The 22449-nt window shown below is 40.7% G+C and overlaps 1 protein-coding gene across 6 annotated transcripts in view; it reads right to left on the minus strand.

The window, feature by feature from the left end:
• LOC140495864 (BCL-6 corepressor-like protein 1) overlaps positions 1-22449 on the minus strand; it is a 262058-nt gene that overhangs the window by 168124 nt on the left and 71485 nt on the right. The window contains exons 1-4 of one of the 6 annotated variants that reach the window (XM_072595066.1): positions 5355-5469; positions 4676-4849; positions 2991-3087; positions 1246-1306 (exon numbers count right to left, since the gene is read on the minus strand). The exons of 1 other annotated variant lie outside the window; for it this stretch is intronic. The gene's annotated coding sequence lies outside the window, so the exon portion shown is untranslated. Of the gene's footprint in view, positions 1-1245; positions 1307-2990; positions 3088-4675; positions 4850-5354; positions 5470-5490; positions 5530-22449 lie in introns of those variants that run through there. 4 more of the 6 variants (XM_072595067.1, XM_072595063.1, XM_072595062.1 and 1 more) reach the window with 4 other exon arrangements.

Consider the following 22449-nt stretch of genomic DNA (forward strand, 5'->3'; position numbering starts at 1 on the left):
TGATTATGTGTATTTATTTTAAATTTCAAAGAGTAGGATAATTATGTCCCCAGTGATGCTTGGGATAATACATCAAGTTTGGTACAATACTTTGATAAGTAGATCGCATGGACTCCATAATCTTGTTGACTGGCGTGACTCAGAATAACAGAGTTCATCAGTTTGCTTTAATGATATCAGTATCACACTTGGCACAATAGTGGCACTCACCCTAAGTTAAAAGTTTGTGGTTCAAGTGCCATTCAGGAAATTAAATCCATGATCTAAGAGGATACTTCAGTTGAGTACTGATGGAGTCGTGCATTGTCAGAGGTGCTGTTTTTTAGATTAAATATTGAAATGATCTCCAATCTCTCCACTTAAATAAAAGTCTACAGGAGATCTTTCAAATTAAGCAGAGGAATTCTCCCCTTGTCCTTGTCACCAGTGTTTCTCTCAACAAAATCCACCAAGTGCAAATTATCTAGTCATTTGCCTTGTTACTAAATGGCTACCATGATTCCTATCTATAACAGTGACTTCATTTCAAAAGCACTTCAATATTTGACAGGCATGAGGGATGTAGCAATATCATAAAAGGACTTAGGTAAATGCAAGACTTTTTTTAATATTTGCCTAAAACATAGTCTATGTTCAACGATGATCCATGACACCCTATTGCAATTTCCCAACTATCCAGCAAAGTCACTATTGAGTAAAGCATTATATTTTACAATACCAGTCACAAAATTTACTTTCAGAGTTGAAGATCCAAATGTGTTTCACATTTTATACAAATTTGCAAAATTTGGACAGTTGAATGTCATGAGCCAATAAAGTCTTTTGAGGCTTTTCTGAAATTGATCCTCTTTTTTCCAGTCCTGAAATAATTGATCTAACTTCTAAAGGAAAAGACAATTTACAAAATCCCAACTGTATTCAATTCTTGGACTTTCAATACAAAGACACACTCACACAGCAAGTGGATACATTTTATTAATCCATTAAATTCTTAAATTCGCATTGTCTTTCAGATCAAGAATCGAGATGAGTATTTAAGAAATGACTGACTAATATTCAAACAGAACACTTCATGCATCCTCACATTGTTGAAAATTAATCACACTGCAAAATCTCCAACCCTGATACTTACTTTGCCATGAGCTAAAACATTGAATCTCTTAACCTCTTCAGTCTTCCATTACATCTATAATCTACAACTGTTTCAAACTAAACTTGGTGTGACCAAATCATTTCTTGATTTACCTTATCTTCTTGCGTAATTAACTTCAGAGGAACGTTCCACTTATGAATGAATATTTAAACACTGAAGAAAATAAAAAAACTCTTGTGAATTACTATTGCAAGAAATTCCTATCCTTCACAGCTTCAGCAATAAAGTAAATATAAATATTATATAAACACTATTTTATACACATCATTTTCTTATGAAATAGGAATTTCATTGTTTACTTCAGATTTCTGTGACTTCACAGTCTGGTGTACATATGAAAAAGGAGATTGAGATTGAAACTGTACATGTGGTTTCCAGGTAGAGCCTCATAAAAGCAAAGATTTCAACACTGCTTTCCACTTTCACTACTTGAAAGCACAGATTTAAATTCCCAACTATCATCTGGAAAATAACTGACTCTGACAGTCACATGCAAACTTGCTCTTCTTCAGTAAAACCAACTACCTGGAATTGAAGGCATAATTGCAAAGTTACTCAATATTTCTTGTTAATAGGCATAATTTGAACAATAACTTGATTAGATCTCCCTGAAACAAGTATATTTAAATGTTTTTTAAAAAAGTTCTCTCTCTCAGAATAACTATATTGACAGCAGGTCAATATAACTATATTGAACAGGAATGAAATACAAAAACTGCGCAATTCAATGGAATAACGGCATATGGATGCACTAAAAACTGTAAAGCAATGCTAAGAAAAATCAGTTTTTGTTTGCATTTCACTATCCCATACCCTCTCAATGTCATATGCATTATTGCTTTTGTCCTATTTCCAGTTAAGACTGGCTCCACATAAAAAGAAAATTGCTGTAAGTAGTCCCAGACCTGATAGAAATACCATTTGCAGATAAAATATGTAAGATACTTCACAGTGTCAGCTTTGCTCAGTAGAAACACTTTCACTACTAACGCAAAAACTTTAATGCTTAAAGGCAACTTCAGAAAAAGTTAGCACAGAATGTAGCTGACAAGTGAGGGCATGCTGTATTGGTGGAAGCACCATATTGTTGACAAGATATTAAATCAAGGTCCTGCCTGTGTTCAGGAGGTTGTAAAAGTTGCCAAAGCAATAATCAAAGATAGGCAGATGTCCTGGCAAAATCTCTCTGAACCAATACTACAAAAACAGATTCAATTGTTATTTATACAATAGTTGTGCAAAATTGGCTTCAAGATTTTACCTATATCACAACAGTGGCAAAACTAAAACATATATTTTTCTGGTATGAAGCCCTTAGGGATGTGTCAAGGAGGTGCAATATGAATGCAAAATGTCTTTCTATGACCTGGGACTATTGCATGTCAATCATCATCACACACCATCTTTCAATTAGAAGGCCAGTGTTACCAGTGCACCTGATAAGCAGCTATGTCACAAAAATACCTTAATAGTACGTTTAAGAACCAGTAGAATACTATTAGCCTTATTATAATAAATTCATTGCATTCTAAAAACATGCCAAAATATTAAGGACATGAGAAATTCCTTTCATAAAATTGTATACAGATATTAAACTGGTACAAGTCTAGAATAATACTGGATACTTCACTTTAAATAAGAGGATTCTCTATACTTGTTATCATTTGGTATACCACACAGGGTTCTATGGAATTAAATAATTTATACATTTGTGTTGATAGCCAATCAGATCACTATATCGGTATTGTCAGGTGCACTAAATATTCCTATACTCTCTCCCTCCAAAGACATCATTTCCCACATTTGAATATCAGAAAAGAGAGGTAATGTATCCTACCTTTTGCAGAAAAATGGTTGGCTTCAGTCACTATTCACTGCTTATTGCAATGCAGTGCCAGCCATCGTTTTAAGAATCAGATAAATTAAAATGGATACTATGAAGAAATGAAGAGACAGATTTACTGAGGTTTATACAATTTCTTTTTGTAGAAAGACTAATCTTGCAAACTTCAACCCCCAAAAGACTGAGACTATCTTACATACCGATTTGAGATGAAAAAAGATAGAAAGAAATGTTTGAATACCTAGAAAAGTGTAACAGGTCCTCCACGTCTGAAGGCAGATAAACAAATTAAAGTTTCACCTGTGGATTCTGTCAGATCTTTTCTCACAAAGGTTCAACATATTTAATGTGCTGACCAAAGTTTCTGGTTGAGATGCTACAGATCTGCTGTATGCCTGCAATATTTCTCATGCATATATGTTTAAAACAGTTTATTTACTTACAATGTATTAAAATGCTAAAGAAGTTATCCAATATTCAGGTCAGACATAGCTAACAGCCTTGTTATCTTTCCATTTATATACTCATATTCTCTCTATTGCATTTAGTTAGCACACTAGGGAAAGGTGAGAACAAAAGTTTGATTTCAGGATAAAACTATTGAGAATGCAGCAAAAATAGTTAAGGATGAATTTGCAACTGTAATTATACCTGGAGCTAATTGACTCCCCTAATTTATGATGTCATCAGGGCCAGATGATTGAAAACATGCAAGTATATTTTTACCAATCGTCTCATATTCTAGAGACAATGCAATCCCTCACCATCTAATACTCAGTGCACTGCCCTGTTACAACTCACTCACACGCTTCAACCTGTGACCTTGGTGAGCAAGTACAGTAAAACAAAAATGGAAGGTTCCTCTTTAGGGTATGACGATGTGGGTTGAACAGTCCTGCCCTTTGTACAGTACACTCCCTGCAAAAGAGATAACATCGTTCCTGCCCATCAGATCTCATTTGTCCCCGATCCATTCATTCGACTCTCCCACTTAAGCGATTTGGGCCCACTTCACAACAACTTTTTTTTTAGATTGCTTGTATTGATTCCGAGTTGATCCGGCCGATGCCCGGGATCGCTGGGTGTTCTTCGCCTTCACACACACTGAAGGCGTGAATTAAATTTAGAAAGCGGGGTGGGGGCTGACACTGTACCAAACTACATTCTCGCAACTTTCTCTAACCTGAGTTGCGGATTTGTCCACCGCTACATCAGAATTATTCTAAACTATTAAGTTATCGTAGGCTGTGCATTTCCCCCTTCAAATAAAAGCTACAATGTTGTTAGATAAGGCCGAAGTTGGTCGATTGTATTGGAAAATTATGCCAAGTGCTGGGTCGAAATGGAGCAGTCAAACTTGGGAGAGTTGACCCCCTTTGGTTGGGTGCCTGTGCGGACGGGCGAGCAGGGACAGTGAGAAGAGCCCCGGGTATTAGTGACACAGCCAGGCTTTGGAGTTCGCGATCTCTGTGTGTGTGTGTATGTGTGTGTGTGAGAGAGAGAGAGAGCCCGGGCTGCTCGGGGATCACACCCCACTTGCGCTCAGCTACCGGTCAACAGCGCTCCATACATTTCCGAGTGTGTGTCTCTGTCTCCGTGCGATTCCCAAGCCATCATCATCATCAGAAACAAAGCGAGCCCGATCTCTCCGCCACACCAGAGCCCGGGTACAGTCTTACCTTCGGGGCCTATTAATGACTGAAGCTCTCCCTGACCCCCCCGCTCCTCCTCATGGCCGAATGCTTGACGATCCCGGGGACGGGGAGAAAGAGCGGCCGGAGGGATTTGTCGGGGGTGATTGGTGAAGAAATTGAGATTTCCCCGGAGTGTCTTTGCGCAGCCACGCCGCCGCCCTGTAACACAATTTCCGTCATCTGTATCAACAACCTCCTCCACCCTTAAAAGGGCAATGACCCTTCTCACCCAGACCCCCTATTTACTGTCAGATATACATTTTGTCATCACTTTTTTTAAAAATGTAAACGCAGCCCTCCCACTGAGATGCAGACCTGGCGGTTTGGATTTTTTGTTGCGAAATCCCACCTCGTGGATAAATCATTTTTTACTGGAATGGCATGATCGAGTGGGGCCCATACATTGTTAAAATTACCAACCAAAATTAATTTTTCAAGTAGCATTCATTAAAAAAAATACAGGAATGCAGTAACTAAATAAAGCAGTAAAAATCGTTAATACAGTGGTTGATCACCTTAATTTAACTTCAATAAAATGCTAAATGGGTGGGTGGGTGGGGGTATGGGGGGAGTGGAATGTCTTCGATTCCTTTCCCACAGATCGTGGCTCATAATGGTCAATCTTTTTACAAAAAAAACCCACAAAATATCACATTTTAATCACCAACTTATGCAGCGCTGCACATAAGTTTTTCGAAAGCCGACACAAGGTAGAGAGGATGAAAGACATCGCTCCATTTTTCCATCCTGAGATAGATAGATATCCTCCCCCGTTAGGAACTTCACTCCTGCACACTCACATGCTCGCATTCACCATCTTGTGTCGCACTAGACTTAGTTCTGCAGATCATTTTCAAGTATCGAGCCACCAGGTGTTCTCCACAGTGCGTTTAGCATCCGTGCAACTTGAATATTTTCGGATCTTTAGCAATCAGTCACCAACAGACTTCGAATTCATAAACTCACTTCTCAAAGTTTCCGATCTATTGCCAACCAACATGGCATTCTATATTAATTCATTGCACTCCCCCAACATCCCTTCCCTCCGCCCAAATGAGAACAAAATCAGATCGAAGTACAAGGCTGGGAAAGGTAAATAGGTTTTCACTGTTTTGAGGTTCTGGGAACTTACAGAGACAGACAGTGGTGGATCCTGGTAAATGATAACAAGCACTTTAAAACCTAACTACCTGTAACTGGTGAATATTTCCGAAGTTGAATATAAATATAATTCTCCTAACCAGAAGACAACAGATGTACCACAACCTGTGATATATAGAGAGAGTTCTGGTTCTCTTGATGGAAAGTTTTATTTTTTTTAATTCCAGTAAAAACTATAAAACATTAATTTCAAGGATCCCATGCATAACAGCCTGAAAGTAAAAGTTTACAACATTTAAAAGGAATCTGGATGGATACCTGAATAGAAAGGGTTTGGAGGGATATGGGCCAAATGCTGGCAAATGGGACGAGATTTATTTAGGATATCTGGTTGGTCTCGACAAGTTGGACCGAAAGGTCTGCTTCCATGCTGTTCAACTCTTTGACTATAACTCTATGCTTCCAGACAAAATAATTTAGTTTCAAAATTTTTCCTATCTGTGATTGTCCTGTAAAAACTTAATCATAAGAATCACCATTTTAAAACTGCTGAGCATCTTTATTGTTATGGCTATCCTAGAATTGCCATTCTGCTGTCACTTTCTAGTAGTTAAAATTCCAGTGGTGCTACATCTATTAAATGTCATGGTGGAAAATTATGGAGAAGAGTCCACAATGTCTTGAGATAAACTGACACGGGGTAAAGCTCCCTCTGAAACACAAATCTGTTGTTCCTATAACATGGCTCTGGAACCATTCCAGGCACACTGCCCCACAACAATGATCCTCAGCAGATACGCAGTTGTCTACGTATCTGGGCCTTTAGTCACAGCCTGCCATGCAAAACTGCCTGAGGTGTACGAGTACAATAAAGCATGAAGACAAATAGTGACATTGTAGACCTTGCCAAAAGAGGTACAGTTGGCTTCCATTTCAAGGTAGAACTTTATGGTTTGTAAATTGTGTTTTTGACGTTCTTCCTGAAATATTTACAGCTCATCAAGCCTTAAAATAAAAACATAAAATGCTGGAGAAACTCAACAGGTCTGATAGCATCTGTGGAAAGAGCAACAGAGTTAACGTTCTGTGTTAAATCTGATTCTCTCTCCACTGGTGCTCCCAGACCTGTTGAGTTTCTCTAGCACTTTATGTTTTTGTTTCAGAATTCAAACATCTGCAATATTTTCTTTTTATTCAGGTTCAAAACTTAGTGCCTATGGGAGATTGGAGACAAGGTTCTAACTTAAAACACTTCAAGTAAGACTGGCAATTAGTTCATCAATCAGTTAATGTTAGACATTATTGGTTAATTTTATCCTGAGAGAAATCAATCATACTGAAAATGATTTTGTTATCTTCTTGCAAAGGACCTTCAAAAGCCCAATCTTATCTAATAATCTTACATACAGATTCCCTACAGTATGGAAACAGCCCCTTTGGCCCAACAAGTCCACACCGATCCATTCCCCTACCCTATATTTACCCTGACTAATGCACCTAAGACTATGGGAAATTTAGCATGGCCAATTCACCTGACCTGCACGTCTTTGAATATACTTCTGTATGGTTTGCCAGTCTTCAATTAGGTGTTTGCTTGGTTGATGTTGTATATCCTTTAACCCAGGAATACTGGGGAACATTGCCCTACCAACATCATGAAGATTAGTAACTAACATAAAACCTGGAACTTTCCTGATCTATACATTTCAGTTAACTATTGGTTATAGCTTGAATCATTTGTAAGATTTGAGTGTTACAAGCAGAGTAGAAATTATTGTCCTTGAATTGTGGTGATGGTGAGCTACATAGTATAGATACACCTACAATGTTGTTAGGGAAAGAGGTATAGTCTTCAGACCCAGCAACAATGAAAGAATTGCAATATAGTTTCAGGTCAGGATGATGTGCAACTTTGAGGGATGCCATTTTGAGAGAACATGAAGATGATGGAGTTCTTGGTTGTCAGCTGTCTTTTTTTTGTCTTCATGGAGGAGGTTGCAGGCTTGATAAATACTGTCAAAGGAGACTTTGAGTTGATGTAGTACATCAATACATGGTGTGTGTTGCTGGTGGTGGAGGGAGTGAATATAATGATAGTGGATAGGGCTCAGATCAAGCCAACTGCTTTGTCCTGAATGTGGCAAACTACTTGAATGTTTTTCAAGTTGGACAAATCCAGTCAAGTGGAGAGTGTTCCATTAAACTCCTGATTTTGGTTTTGCAGATGGTCCACAGGCCAAGTCAGGAATTGAATTACCTGCTGACGAGTCCCCATCCCAGAACTTGCTCTGTAGCCAGAGTATTTATTTGAATGTATCATTCTGTTCTGCTCTTTGCCTAAAAAGAGAACTTTTTTTTTGTATTCACTTTACCATAATTTTATCAGGTGACTCGTATTTCTTCAAGAGAGAAAAGTCTGAGCCTATCAATCCCTTCCTGCTATATACCCAGACATTTCTGGGATCATCTTTGTAAATCTTCTCTGTGTCCTCTCAGTGTCTCTATTTCAATCTTACAGAGACCAGAAGTGTATGTGGTTTAACCAAGTTTTGATACAGATCAACAGAACTTCCCTGCAATTAGATCTTCTCTTGTTGAAGATAGTCATTGTCTGGCATTTAATAAATTTGTACAGACATTGACAAGAGATTCCTGATTCATTTCAATGTATTATCACTCAATTTAATCCAATATATATCTATATTGAAATAAATACCAAAAAGAGGGAGAGAATAACAAGGAAGTCAGAAGTGGAGATAGTTGAGGGGAAAGTCTAAGAGTCAGACTGAAAAGCACAACCAGTTAGAATAATACTTTTTGGAAGAAGAATGATGGAATGATAGAAGGAGGAATAGAGACAGACAGAATGGACAGAGGCAAAGAAAGAGGAAATTTCAAACTGCTAAACAAAAGATCCAGCAGGTGAGGAACGGAGAAATTGAGAGAACAATAATTGAGAAACAGAATCAAACATAAAATTAGAATGAGAAAAAGAGATCTAGTTGGGAGGAAAATCAAAAACTATCAAAATCAAGTTAAATCAGTGGCTGTCAGAAGGAAAGAAAAATGGAAAATAGAAAGAGAGTGAAAAATAATCACAAATAGAAAGCATCAAAGACAAATGAATAGTTAAGAGGAAAGATAGTGAGCAAATGTAACATAGTGAGACGAGAAATGAGAAACAGAACCCAGAGGAAAAGATAAGAATACAAGAATCACAAATAACAAAAGTCAGAATTGAAGAGAAAAATGAGAAGAATGCAAAGAAAGAAGGAAGAGAGAGACACAGAAAAGACAAAGTAGGCATTCAAACATAAAATTAGAATCAAAGAGCAACTAGCTGACAGACCTGACAGACAGAAACCTGTATCTCTTTTGCCCCCTCAGGTGTCATCACTGTACCACTGCTATGTTTCTAACACAAAAACTTGTCATTCTGTTCCTTCTAACCTGTTGCGCAGGCATGTCTAATTGGGGTTAGAGTACTAAACTGGGATGTCAGAGACAGATCCAGATTGAGTTTATTTACGATGCTGGGGGAAATGTAGAGCATATTCATTCTAGTTTAAGCATGTTATTTGCATTGTAACTTAAAATACTCCAAAAGGAACATTTTTTATTTAATTTAGTTTTTTGAACACTGTATTTAAAACCTTGCTGAAGGGTAAAATCTAAGCTGAATTAAATTTAGCACTATGGAGAGGATTGGCATTGCCCTTTTAAGTCCAGGATCTGACCCCTTTAAACTTCGTTTAAAATGGCCATATCCCTTTTCAAAAGGGAACTTGTCAACTTCACATCATGTCAAACAGCTCTGTTGTTGTTGCTGCTGCTGTGGTGATAGCTTTCTTTTGTAACAAAGCCACTAAAATATGAAAAACTGTGTTGGTTTGTTTCAAATTTACAAAACTATTGAAAATCTTTTTCCATATATTAGAGGCTCAGATCATCATTTGATTTAGTAAAAAGCAACTAATTTGGTGGGTGCTTAATTACCATTTTAAATTCACTCAAAACAGTTTTGACAACTCAGCACAACACAAACGTTATCCATCTTTTGAATGTTGTGAGAATGAACACAAGGCACCAATTTTATTTTGGCCTGATTTACCTGTCAATACAGGCATGATCCATGTACTTTACCAGATAAGTTTAGGCAAAGTGAATAACCAACTTAATAAAAAGACACTGCATTTGTTCCACCCTTGCTCAACAGCAGTTGAAACATGAAATGCTTCAAGTTGGAATAAATGGGAGAAGAAGAGGATTGTTTCAATTTTTTCACTTTGAGGACAACCAGATTCTGGTTTCCATCAAAACTAGATTTCATCTACTGTTTCTGACAGAAACTTTGGAAGTTTGAAAATTGCTGTCTGTCATGAATGAGAAAGCCAAAGGAAAAATGTTCCATTATCTGGACACTGCACTAAGTGTTTATAACTTAAGCTAAAACTAATAGAAATACACAAGTTTTTGTTCTACTTGGATTAATATTGTGCAAGTTAGACCACAATCAGAAATATACTTAATGGAGGAGCTATTTGACTATTGATGCCCTCAAATGTAAACCTGCAGATTTAAGTGAGGAGTGTAGAGAACCTGCTAAGTCTTCACATGGCTGCAGGGAAAGAATACTGGTATTTGGGTTGAAATTTTAAATTACTACCAAAACCTTTTTACACGACTTTTAGGCTTTTAAACATTAAAACGTTCTTCTGTCTAGGAGCTTTTACTAATGTTGGATTATTCATTATTTAACTTCATTTAGTTGGCAGCATAATGAGCGAACAATGAAAATTCTACAAACATTTCAAAACTGACATATTTTAGAGCATCAAACAGAATGGAAAATAAAACCAAAGAGAAACATAAAATTTGAAGGAAATATGTAACGGGTTAATAGTGTCTGAACAAGAAAGGCTGTTTTATGCTTTGAATTCATGCAAAACAGAAATCTTTCTTTGTGAATTGTTGATTGACTTTGTGCAATTCAACTATTCATTTTTTTACAAAACAAATTATAAAGCATGTTTAAAGGTATGCAAGGCATATGCCAAAAGTTTAGTCAAAGATGGAAATTCTCAGGATATGTTAAAAGAAGGTGTGCGTGGGGTGGGAGGGTGCTGTGGGATTTAGGGCCGGAATACCAGAACATGAGGTCGTGGCAGGTGAAGACATGCTCACTGTCAGTGGAGTAATTAAAATTGTGTATGTGCCAAAAAGTTCGGATTTTGTTCAAAAGTCATTCACAGGCTATGGGCATTGTTGGCTCAACTTGTAATTATTGCCAGTCCCTGGTTGCCCTTGAGAAGGTGGCAGTGAGCTGCCTTCTTGAACCACTGCAATCATTTGGTCTAGTTAGAATCATAGTGCCATGAAGGAGGGACTCCCAAGAATTTGACTCAGCAACAATGAAGAAAGATGTATATTTCCAAATCAGGATGCTGAATGACTTTGGGGAGCTTGAGGTGGTAGTGTTCCCATGTATTTACTGTCCTTGTCCTTCTAGATGAAAGTGGTCATGGGTTTGGATGATGCTGTCTAAGGAGTGTTGGTGAATTTATGCAGTGCATCTTGTAAGTGGGTCACACTGCTGCTATTAAGCATCGGAGTGGGAGGGAATAAATGTTTACGGATATGTTGCCATCATGCAGGCTGTATTGTCTTGGATGGCTTTGAGGAGTTATTCACTGAAGGATTCCTAACCTATAACATGTTAATATAGCCATAGTACTCATAGGATTCATTCCTGATGAAGGGCTCTTGCCCAAAATGATTCTCCTGCTACTCAGATGCTGCCTGACCTGCTGTGCTTTTCCTGCACCCCACTCTCAACTCTGATCAACTAGCATCTGTAGTCCTCACTTTGTCATAGTACTCATATGGCTAGTCCAGTTCAGTTTCTGGTCAATGTGTGGTATTAATGTTATTTAGCATCTGCATCACTACTGGAGAACATGAATATTTGTGGATGTGATGCCAGTCAAACAGGTTGCTTTGCCCTGGATGGCATTAAGCTTATTGAATGTTGTTGAAGTGATAGTCATTCACATAATTGGGGATTCTGATTTGTGCCTTGCAGATGATGGACAGGTTTTGGGAAGTCAGGAGGTGAGTTACTTATGATTACAAGGATTACAACCTTTTAACTGTTGGTTTAGTCACAGTATTTATGTGGCTTGACCAGTTCAGTTTCTTGTTAATGATAACCCGCAGTGTGTTGACAGTGGGAGATTCAGCAATGATAATGCCTTTGAATGTCAAGACGCAATAGTTAGATTCTCTCTTGTTGGATATGGTCATTGTATGGTAATTGTGTGGTGCAAGTTTGTCACTTGTCAGCACAAACCTATTGTCCAGATCTTGCTGCATTTGGACATGGATTACTTTGATATCTGAAGAGTCATGAGTGGTGCAGTCATCAATAAATAGTCCCATTTCTGACCCTATCATGGAGGGAAGATCATTGATGAAGCAATTGAAGATGTTGAGCCCTTGGACACTACCCTGAGGAGCTCCTGCAGAGATGTCCTGAGGCCGAAATGACTGGCCTCCAGCCACAAGCATCTTCCTTCGTGTTAGATATGACTCCAACTAGCAGAGAGATTTCCCTCTGATTCCTATTCTTTCTCAATATAGCAGTGGATTTGTGGGCTGAGCCCGGGGCTCCCATTTGTGTTCTTTCTCTATGTTTTCTTTTTTCTTTGTTTTCTTTTAAATCCGGAAAGTGGCATGTGATGGATGAGGCCTCTGGCAGCAGCGGCAATAATGTCAGGTTGAGATGGACATGGATCCAACCCTAGTCTAGCAAGCAACAGGTCCCGGCTAACTCCCCCAGCCCAGACCTACAGGTTAGGCCGAGGCCCCAGGTCCACAGCTAGGCTCAAGCACCTGGAGGAGGAGAAAGGCAGTCTTGGCCAGGCATGGTGGTCTTGTCCCAGCATAGAGGTCTCTCTCTGTATGCAGGTCTTATTTGTCTTCAGTGTCCAAGTTTTCCAGCAGTCTGCAGGCGATCTCATCCAGGAGTGGCTCAGATCAGCATGGCGGTCTTCTTCGGCAGAGGTTCCTGGCCTAGTATCCAGCAGTCCGGAATGGCAGTCTCATTCCAACTACATCTTCAGGGTATTCTATCATTCCTAAATCAGCTTTCCCTGAGCATAGTGCCATTAACTGAACTGTAATGAACTTTGCCTTAATTTTACTTCTTAAAAAATTTTTACATATAACTTCTGTTATTGATGTAAGCCCCGTGGTGGGGCAACTTTTGAAACTTTGAACTGTATTTTTCATGTAAACTTCTCTTCTGTTTTATTGACTGGGAACCCTTGATGCCATATTGGTTTGATATAGCCTTGATGTATTCTCACCTCCCCTCTGGAATTCAACTCTCTTACAAATATTTGAACCAAAATTGTAATGAGCTGAGTGGCCCTAGTAGAACCCAAACTGAGAAGCAATAAGTAGGCTATTGCTAAGCAATTGCTACTTGATTGCACTGTTGATGACACCTTCCATTACTTTTCTGATGATTGAGAGTGGATCAGCATGACACTAATTGACTGGGCTGGCTTTGTCCTACTGTTGTGTTCAGGACATAGCTGTACAATTTTACACATTGTCAGCTGATGCTTTACGGGAACAGCTTGGCCCAGGGTACAACATGTTTTGGAGCAAAAGTACAATTGCAGGAATGTTGTCAGGGCTCATAACTTTGCAGTATCCAATGCCTTTAATCGTTTTGTGATTTTGCAGCTGAAGACTGACATCTGTAATGCTGGGGACATTCAGAGGTGATCAAGATGGATCATTCACTCAGTTTTTCTGGCTGAAGATTGTTGCAAACACTTCCGCATTACTTTTGCACTGACGTACTGAGCTCCTCTATTACTGAGGTTGGGGATAATCGTGGACCTTCTTCTCCAGTGAGTTGTTTAATTGTCCACTATCATTCACAATCAAAGTAGGACTTCAGACTTAGATCTGATTCACTGGTTGTGCAATTGCCTAGTCATGTCTATCACTTGGCCCTTATGTGTTTAGGAACACGGGAACAGGAGTACATTTTCAGTCTCAAGCCTGTTCCACCACGCAATGAGATCATGGCTGATCTGTGGCCCAACTCCATATACTTGTCTTTAGCTCAAAAATCTTAATACCTTTGCTTATCAAAAATATATCCATCTCAGATTTAAATTTAACAACTGATCCAGCATCCACTGCAATCTGTGGAAGAGACTTCCAAACATCTATCATTCTTTGTATGTACAAGTGCTTCCCAACATCTCCCCTGAACAGACTGGCCCTAATTCTCAGATTAGATGATGCACCCTAGTTGATTAGATTAGATTCCCTACAGTGTGGAAACAGGCTCTTCGGCCCAACAAGTCCACACTGACCCTCCGAAGAGTGACCCACCAAGACCTATTTCCCTCTGACTAATGCATCTAACACTATGGGCAATTTAGCATGACTAATTCACCTGACCTGCACATCTTTGGACTGTGGGAGGACACCAAAGCACACAGAGGAAACCCATGCAAACACGGGGAGAAGGTGCAAATTTCACACAGACAGTCGCCTGAGGCAGGAATCAAATGCAGGTCCCTGGTGCTGTGAGGCAGCAGTGCTAATCACTGAGCCACCATGCCACCATAGTTCTAGAATCCCTAACCAGTCTTTCTCTGTTAATATCTTAAAAGTTTTCTATCAAATCACCCCTTCACCTTCTAAACTGTAGAGAAAACGTTTAGTACGTAATTAAACTTGTTTTATAATTTCACAAGGTTGATGCTGCTCCTGGCATGCCCAACTACCCTTCTTTAATCCAGGACTGAGATTGCAGATTGTGTTTGCAACTCTATTGCGGATGACTCACAGTGTCTCATCGTTGATGAATTGTTAGATCTGTTCAAAGTCCAAGCCATTTAGCACAATGACAATGCCATACAACACAACTGGCACCCTCACTCATTGTGAAGACAGGACATTGTCTCCACAAAGATTGTATTGTGGCTATGGACAGATGTATCTGCAGGAGGCAGATGGGTGAGGATGAACTCAAATATGTTTGTCACTCTTGTTGGTCCCCGCACCATCTGCCATCTAGCAGATCTGTCCTTTAGGACCTGACCACTTTTATCACTAGTGGTGCTGTGAGACACTCTTGCTGATTGGCATTGAAGTTCTCCACCCATTCCACACTCCACATTCCACACTCTTGGCACCCTCAGTGCCTTCCACAGATGTTATTCATCATGGAGGAGCATTGGTTCACCAGCAACTGAGGATGGTATGAGGTAATCAGCAGGAGGTTTGCTTACCCATGTTTGACCTGATTTGTCGAGGACTTCCATGACATCTGTCGCCCGACTGTATCACTGTGCTGATAATTCTGCTGGGTCTTACCTGCCTGTAGGACATACTCAAAGATGGTAATAGTGATTAGAGTCATAGAGATATACAGCATGGAAACAGACCTTTTGGTCCAACCTGTCCATGCCGACCAGATAGCCCAACCCAATCTAATTCCACCTGCCAGCACCCGGCCCCTATCCCTCCAAACCCTTCCTTTTCATATACCCATCCAAAAGCCTTTTAAATGTTGCAATTGTACCAACCTCCAACACTTATTCCATACATAGACTGGGACTACCATAGTGTTAAGGGTTTAGATGGAGAGGAATTTGTTAAGTGTATACAAGAAAATTTTCTGATTCAGTATGTGGATGTACCTACTACAGAAGGTGCAAAACTTGATCTAATCTTGGGAAATAAGGAAGGGCAGGTGACTGAGATGTCAGTGGGGGAGCATTTTGAGGGCCAGTGACCATAATTCCATTAGATTTAAAATAGTGATGGAAAAGGACAGACCAGGTCTAAAAGTTAAAGTTCTAAATTGGAGAAAGGCTAATTTTGACGGTATTAGGCAAGAACTTTCAAAAGCTGATTGGGGGCAGACGTTCGCAAGTAAAGGGACGGCTGGAAAATGGGAGGCCTTCAGGAATGAGATAACGAGAATCCAGAGAAAGTATATTCCTGTCAGGGTGAAAGGAAAGGCTGGTAGATATAGGGAATGCTGGATGACCAGTGCATCAAGGGTTTGATTAAGAAAAAGAAGGAAGCATATATAAGGTATAGACAGGATAGATCGAGTGAATCCTTAGAAGAGTATAAAGGAAGTAGGAGTATGCTTAAGAGGGAAATCAGGAGGGCAAAAAGGGGACATGAGATAGCTTTGACAAATAGAATTAAGGAGAATCCAAAGGGTTTTTTTTACAAATACATTAAGGACAAAAGGATAACTAGGGAGAGAATTGGGCCCCTCAAAGATCAGCAAGGCGGCCTTTATGTGGAGCCGCAGAAAATGGGTGAGATACTAAACAAGTATTTTGCATCAGTATTTACTGAAGGGAAATAGATGGTGACATCTTGCAAAATGTCCTTATTACAGAGGAGGAAGTGTTGGGTGTCTTGAAATGCATAAAGGTGGATAAATCCCCAGGACCTGATCAGGTGTACTTGAGAACTCTGTGGGAAGCTAGAGGAGTGATTGCTGGGCCTCTTGCTGAGATATTTGTATCATCGATAGCCACAGGTAAAGTGCCAGAAGACTGGAGGTTGGCTAAGGTGGTGCCACTGTTTAAGAAGGGTGGTAAAGACAAGCCAGGGAACTACAGACCAGTGAGCCTGACGTTGGTGATGGGCAGTTGGAGGGAATCCTGAGGGACAGGATGTACATGTATTTGGAAAGGCAAGGACTGATTCGGGATAGTCAACATGGCTTTGTGCGTGGGAAATCATGTCTCACAAACTTGATTGAGTTTTTTGAAGAAAAAGGATGTTTCCAGGGTTGGAGGATTTGAGCTATAGGGAGAGGCTGAACAGTCTGGGGCTGTTTCCATGGAGCGTCGGAGGCTGAGGGGTGGCCTTATAGAGGTTTACAAAATTATGAAGAGCATGGATAGGGTAAATAGGCAAAGTATTTTGCCTGGGGTCAGGGAGTCCAGAACTAGAGGGCATAGGTTTAGGGTGAGCGGGAAAGATATAAAAGAGACCTACGGGGCAACCTTTTCACACAGAGGGTGGTATGTGTATGGAATGAGCTGCCAGAGGAAGTGGTGGAGGCTGGTACAATTGCAACATTTAAGAGGCATTTGGATGGGTATATGAATAGGAAGGGTTTGGAGGGATAGGGGCAGGGTGCTGGCAGGTGGGACTAGATTGGGTTGGAATATCTGGTCAGCATGGACGGGTTGGACCGAAGGCTGGATTAGTGGTGCTGGAAGAGCACAGCAGTTCAGGCAGCATCCAACGAGCAGCAAAATCAACGTTTCGGGCAAAAGCAAGGGCTTTTGCCCGAAACATCGATTTCGCTGCTCGTTGGATGCTGCCTGAACCGCTATGCTCTTCCAGCACCACTAATCCAGTATTTGGTTTTCAGCATCTGCAGTCATTGTTTTTACCTTGTTGGACCGAAGGGTCTGTTTTCATGTTGTAAATCTCTATGACTCTAAGTGACAAAGAGGATTGATGAGGGCAGAGCAGTAGATGTGATCTATATGGACTTCGGTAAGGTGTTTGATAACGTTCCCCATGGGAGACTGGTTAGCAAGGTTAGCTCTCACGGAATAAAGGGAGAACTGGCCATTTGGATACAAAACTGGCTCAAAGGTAGAAGACAGAGGGTGGTGGTGGAGGGTTGTTTTTCAGACTGGAGGCCTGTGACCAGTGGAGTGCCACAAGGGTCGGTGCTGGGTCCATTACCTTTTGTCATTTACATAAATGATTTGACTAAAACATTGTCTGAGTTTATAGGTATGATTATGTCAGGCTGTTGCTTGACTAGCCAAGGAGACAGCTATCCCAATGTCAGCATTCGTCCCATCAGAGGAGAAGAGCTTGCCTTGGCATTGAGGCATGAGTGCTGGGGGTGAGTATAAGGCATACCTGAGCATGGAGCCAGTGGTTGTTTGGTGGACACACCTTCGCATAGGGGTCATGAGGGGTTGGATCAGGATATGACATGGCAATGGTTGGAATTGATGTGGAATGCAGAGGGGCTGGAAAACTATTTCATCTCTTTTTGTTTATTTTTAAACTTTGGACACAGGCTGGATCCCCAAGGCAGCCACTTGCTTCCCCCTACTCCACACATGCCAGCCTCCTTGCCTTCAGCGGGTGCCCAGCCTGACTTCTGACCCAACCTGCTACCCAAACTAAAATCTGATGTCTAGGCAGCCATTTTTCAAGGTTAGATTTGTGGAGCTGAGAAGTCACCATTCCTTGCCTACTTGATCCCAGCATGAAAATCTGGGCTTTAGAGACAAGAGGTCTATGAGCTTCTCATACTTATTATTGGAGGTGATAATGAAAGATGCAGGGGAGGGAGTTGAAGAAGATTATGTTTAGTAGAGTAAATTTGTTCCAGCAGTTTTAGCAGAAGAGATCAGAACATGCTCTGCATGATGTGGTCCAATCAGATGAGGTAGCAAATGACTAAACCACTTGGCTGTCCAATATGTTCAAGCCTGTGTCTCATGGACTTAAGAAAGCAGAGATGAGGACAATATCAGAGGTAACAAAGTAATGCTTTTGATGTGAGTAGTGCATCAAAGATGGAGCTGAAGGTGTGATTGAACAGAATGGAAACTTTTTTCCTTCTTTCTTAGAAGGGAGCATTGCTGCAAGGCCAGTACTTTTTGCCCACCCCTAATTTCATTTCAGAACATTGTGGTGAGCTGCTCTCTTCCATCATTGAAGTGCATCAGGTTCAGGCTATACTCACAGAGTCAGAGAGATATACAGCACTGAAACAGACCTTTCAGTCCAATTCATCCATGCCCACCAAATATCCTAAATTAATCTAGTCCCATTTGTCTGTGCTTAGCCCATGTCCCTCTAAACTCTTCCTATTCATGTACCCATCTAGATGCCTTTTAAATGTTGCAATTGTACCAACCTCCACCATTTCCTCTGGCAACTCATTCCTACATGCACCACACTTTGTGTGAAAAGCTTGCTCCTTAGGTCCCCTTTAAGACTTTCCCCTCTCACCCTAAATCTGTGCCATCTTGTTCTGGACTCCCCCAACCCAGGGAAAAGACTTGTCTATATACTCTATCCATGCCCCTCATGATTTTATTAACCTCCAAAAGGTCACCCCTCAGCCTCTGACTCACCAGGTAAATCACCCCCAGCCTATTCAGCCTCTCCCTATTACTCAAACCCTCCAACCCTGGCAACATCCTTGTAAATCTTTTCTGAACCCTTTCAAGTTTCACAACATCCTTCCTATATAAGGGAGACCAGAACTGCATGCAATACTGCAAAAGTGGCCTAACTAACATCCTGTACAGCCACAACATGACCTCTCAACTCATATACTCAATGCTCTGGCCAATGAAGGAAAGTATACTAAACGTCTTCTTCACTATCCTGTCTACCTGAGACCCCACTTTCAAGGAACTATAAAGCTGCATTCCAAGGTCTCTTTGTTCAGCAAAACTCCCCAGGACCTTACCATTTGGTGCATAAGTCTGATTTGCCTTTCCAAATATATCTAAACTAAACTCCATCTGCCAATTCTCAGCCCACTGGCCCAGCTTGAGCAAGATCTCGTTGTAATCTGAGGTAACCTTCTTCACTGACCACTACACCTCCAATTTTGGTGTCATCTGCAAACTTACTAACTATACCTCCAATGGTCACATCCAAATAATTTATATACATCAGGAAAAGCAGTGAACTCAGCACTGGGGGGATCCTTATGGCACACCAGTGGTCACAGGCCTCCAGTCTGAAAAGCAACCCTCCACCACCACCCTTTGTCTTCTACCTTTGAGCAAGTTCGATATCCAATGGCTAGTTCTCCCTGTATTCCACGTGATTTAACCTTGCTAACCAGTCTTCCATGGGGAACCTTGTCAAACGCCTGTCTGAAGTCCACATAGATCACGTGTACTGCCCTGCCCTCATCAATCCTCTTTGTTCCTTCTTCAAATAAACTCACTCAAGTTGGTGAGACATGATTTCCCATGCACAAAACCATGTTGATTATCCCTAATCAGTCCATGCCTATCGGAATACATGTAAATCCTGTCCCTCAGAATTTCCAACTTGCCCACCCCAATGTCAGGATTCCCGGTTTCTAGTTCATTGGCTTTTCGTTACCACCTTTCTTAAATAGCGGCATAACATTAGCCAACCTCCATTCTTCCGGCACCTCACCTGTGACTATCGATGATACAAATAACTCAGCAAGGGGCCCAGCAATCACTTCCCTATCTTTCCACAGAGTTCTAGGGCACACCTGATCAGGTCCTGGGGATTTATTCACTTTTATGCGTTTCAAGACATGAAGTAGCTCCTCCTCTGTAATATGGACATTTTTCAAGATGTCACCATCTATTTCCCCACATTCTATACCTTCCATGTACTTCTCCTTCTCCACAGTAAACACGGATGCAAAATACTCATTTTGTATCTCCCCTATCTCCTGCAGGGTAGGCTGCTTAGCTGATCTTTGAGGGGCCCTATTCTCTCCCTAGTTACCCTTGTGTCCTTAATGTATTTGTAAAATCCCTTTGGATTCCCCTTAATTTTATTTGCCAAAGCTATCTCATGTCCCTTTCTTCCCGCCTGATTTTCCTCCTCTAACTATTCTCCTCCTGCGTTTATAATCTTGTAAGGATTCACTCGATCTCTGCTGTCTATATCTGACATATGCTGGCTCCTTACTCATATCATTGTTAGGAATAGAATTCCAGGATTTAGGCCCAGTGATACAGAATAGTGGAATATAGTTCCAAAATAGAATGGCTTATGATGTGGAGAAGTTCTTCCAGTAATGGCATTTCCATGCATTGGCTGCCCTTGGTCTTATAGTTATTAGAGATTGCAGATTTGGAAGATACTGGCAATGAGTCTAGGTAATTGCTACAGTGCATCTTGACTATATTACAGACTGCTGCCACAATGTATTGGTGGAGGGATTCAGTGTTTGAGGTAGTCAATAAAGCACCAGTCCAGTGAGGGGTTTTGTCCTTGATTCTTTTGAGCCTCTTCAGGGGAGCCAACCTGATCCAAGCAAATGGACAGTATTCCATCACACTTTTGGTTTTGTACCTTATAGATGTTGAACAGGCTTTCAGGAGTCAGGATGTGAGCTTTCACTGTAGAATTCCCAGCCTATAATCTGATTTCATAGCCTCAGTATTTAAATGGCTGGTCCTGTTAAGTTTGTGGATACTGATAACATACAGGGGTGTTGATAGTGAAGTATTCTGTGATGATAATACCATTGAATGTCAAAAGGGAGAGTTTTTTTTGGAGATGGTCTTTGCCTAGTTCGTTTGTGGCTCAAATGTTACTAGCTTTTAACATATTGCAATGAAGAAAGAGACACAGTTCAGATTCTGAAAATGCAGTTCTAAGTAACTAGGAGACAATTTTTCTAGGTGTGGGCATAGGGAAAGAGTTTGAGTGAAGAGCAATGCAAGCAAGTTTAGGGTGTCGGTTTGCTCGCTGAGCTGTAGGTTTGATATCCAGACGTTTCATTACCTGGCTAGGTAACATCATCAGTGTCAACCTCCAAGTGAAGCGAAGCTGTTGTCTCCTGCTTTCTATTTATATGTTTGTCCTGGATGGGGTTCCTGGGGTTTGTGGTGATGTCATTTCCTGTTCATTTTCTGAGAGGTTGATAGATGGTATCTAGATCAATGTGTTTGTTTATGGCGTTGTGGTTGGAGTGCCAGGCCTCTAGGAATTCTCTGGCATGTCTTTGCTTAGCCTGTCCCAGGATAGATGTGTTTTCCCAGTCGAAATGGTGTTTTTTTTCATCCGTGTGTAGGGCTACGAGGGAGAGAGGGTCGTGTCTTTTTGTGGGTAGTTGGTGTTCGTCTATCCTGGTGGCTAACTTTCTTACTGTTTGTCCTATGTAGTATTTGTGGCAGTCCTTGCATGGAATTTTGTAGATGGTGTTGGTTTTTTCCATGGGTTGTACTGGGTCTTTTAAGTTTGTTAGTTTTTGTTTGAGAGTGTTGGTGGGTTTGTGTGCTACTCAGATTCCGAGGGGTCTTAGTAGTCTGGCTGTCATTTCTGAAACTTCTTTGATGTATGGTAAAGTGGTTAGGGTTTCTGGCTGTGTTTGGTCTGCTTGTTGTGGTTTGTCCTCGAGGAATCTGTGGACTGTATTTTTTGAGTATCCGTTCTTCTTGAATACATTGTATAGGTAGTTCTCCTCTGTTTTCTGAAGTTCGTCTGTGCTGCAGTGTGTGGTGGCTCATTGGAATAGTGTTCTGATACAGCTTCGTTTGTGTGTATTGGGATGGTTGCTGGTATAGTTAAGTATTTGGTCAGTGTTTGCCGGTTTTCTGTATACACAGGTTTGTAGTTGTCCGTTGTCCTTTTTTTCGACTGTGACGTCCAGGAATGCGAGTTTGTTGACGGTTTCTTCCTCCTTAGTGAACTTCATGCCTGTGAGGGTGTTGTTAATGATGTTAAATGTCTCTTCTATCTTGTTTCATTTTGTGATGACAAAGGTGTCATCTACGTAGCGGACCCAGATTTTTGGTTTGATGGTTGGTAGGGCTGTTTGTTCTAGTCTTTGCATTACTGCTTCTGATATGAGTCTGATAGCAGGGATCCCATGGGTGTGCCGT

This window comes from Chiloscyllium punctatum, chromosome 25, assembly GCF_047496795.1.
Source record: "Chiloscyllium punctatum isolate Juve2018m chromosome 25, sChiPun1.3, whole genome shotgun sequence".
Classification (NCBI taxonomy): domain Eukaryota; kingdom Metazoa; phylum Chordata; class Chondrichthyes; order Orectolobiformes; family Hemiscylliidae; genus Chiloscyllium; species Chiloscyllium punctatum.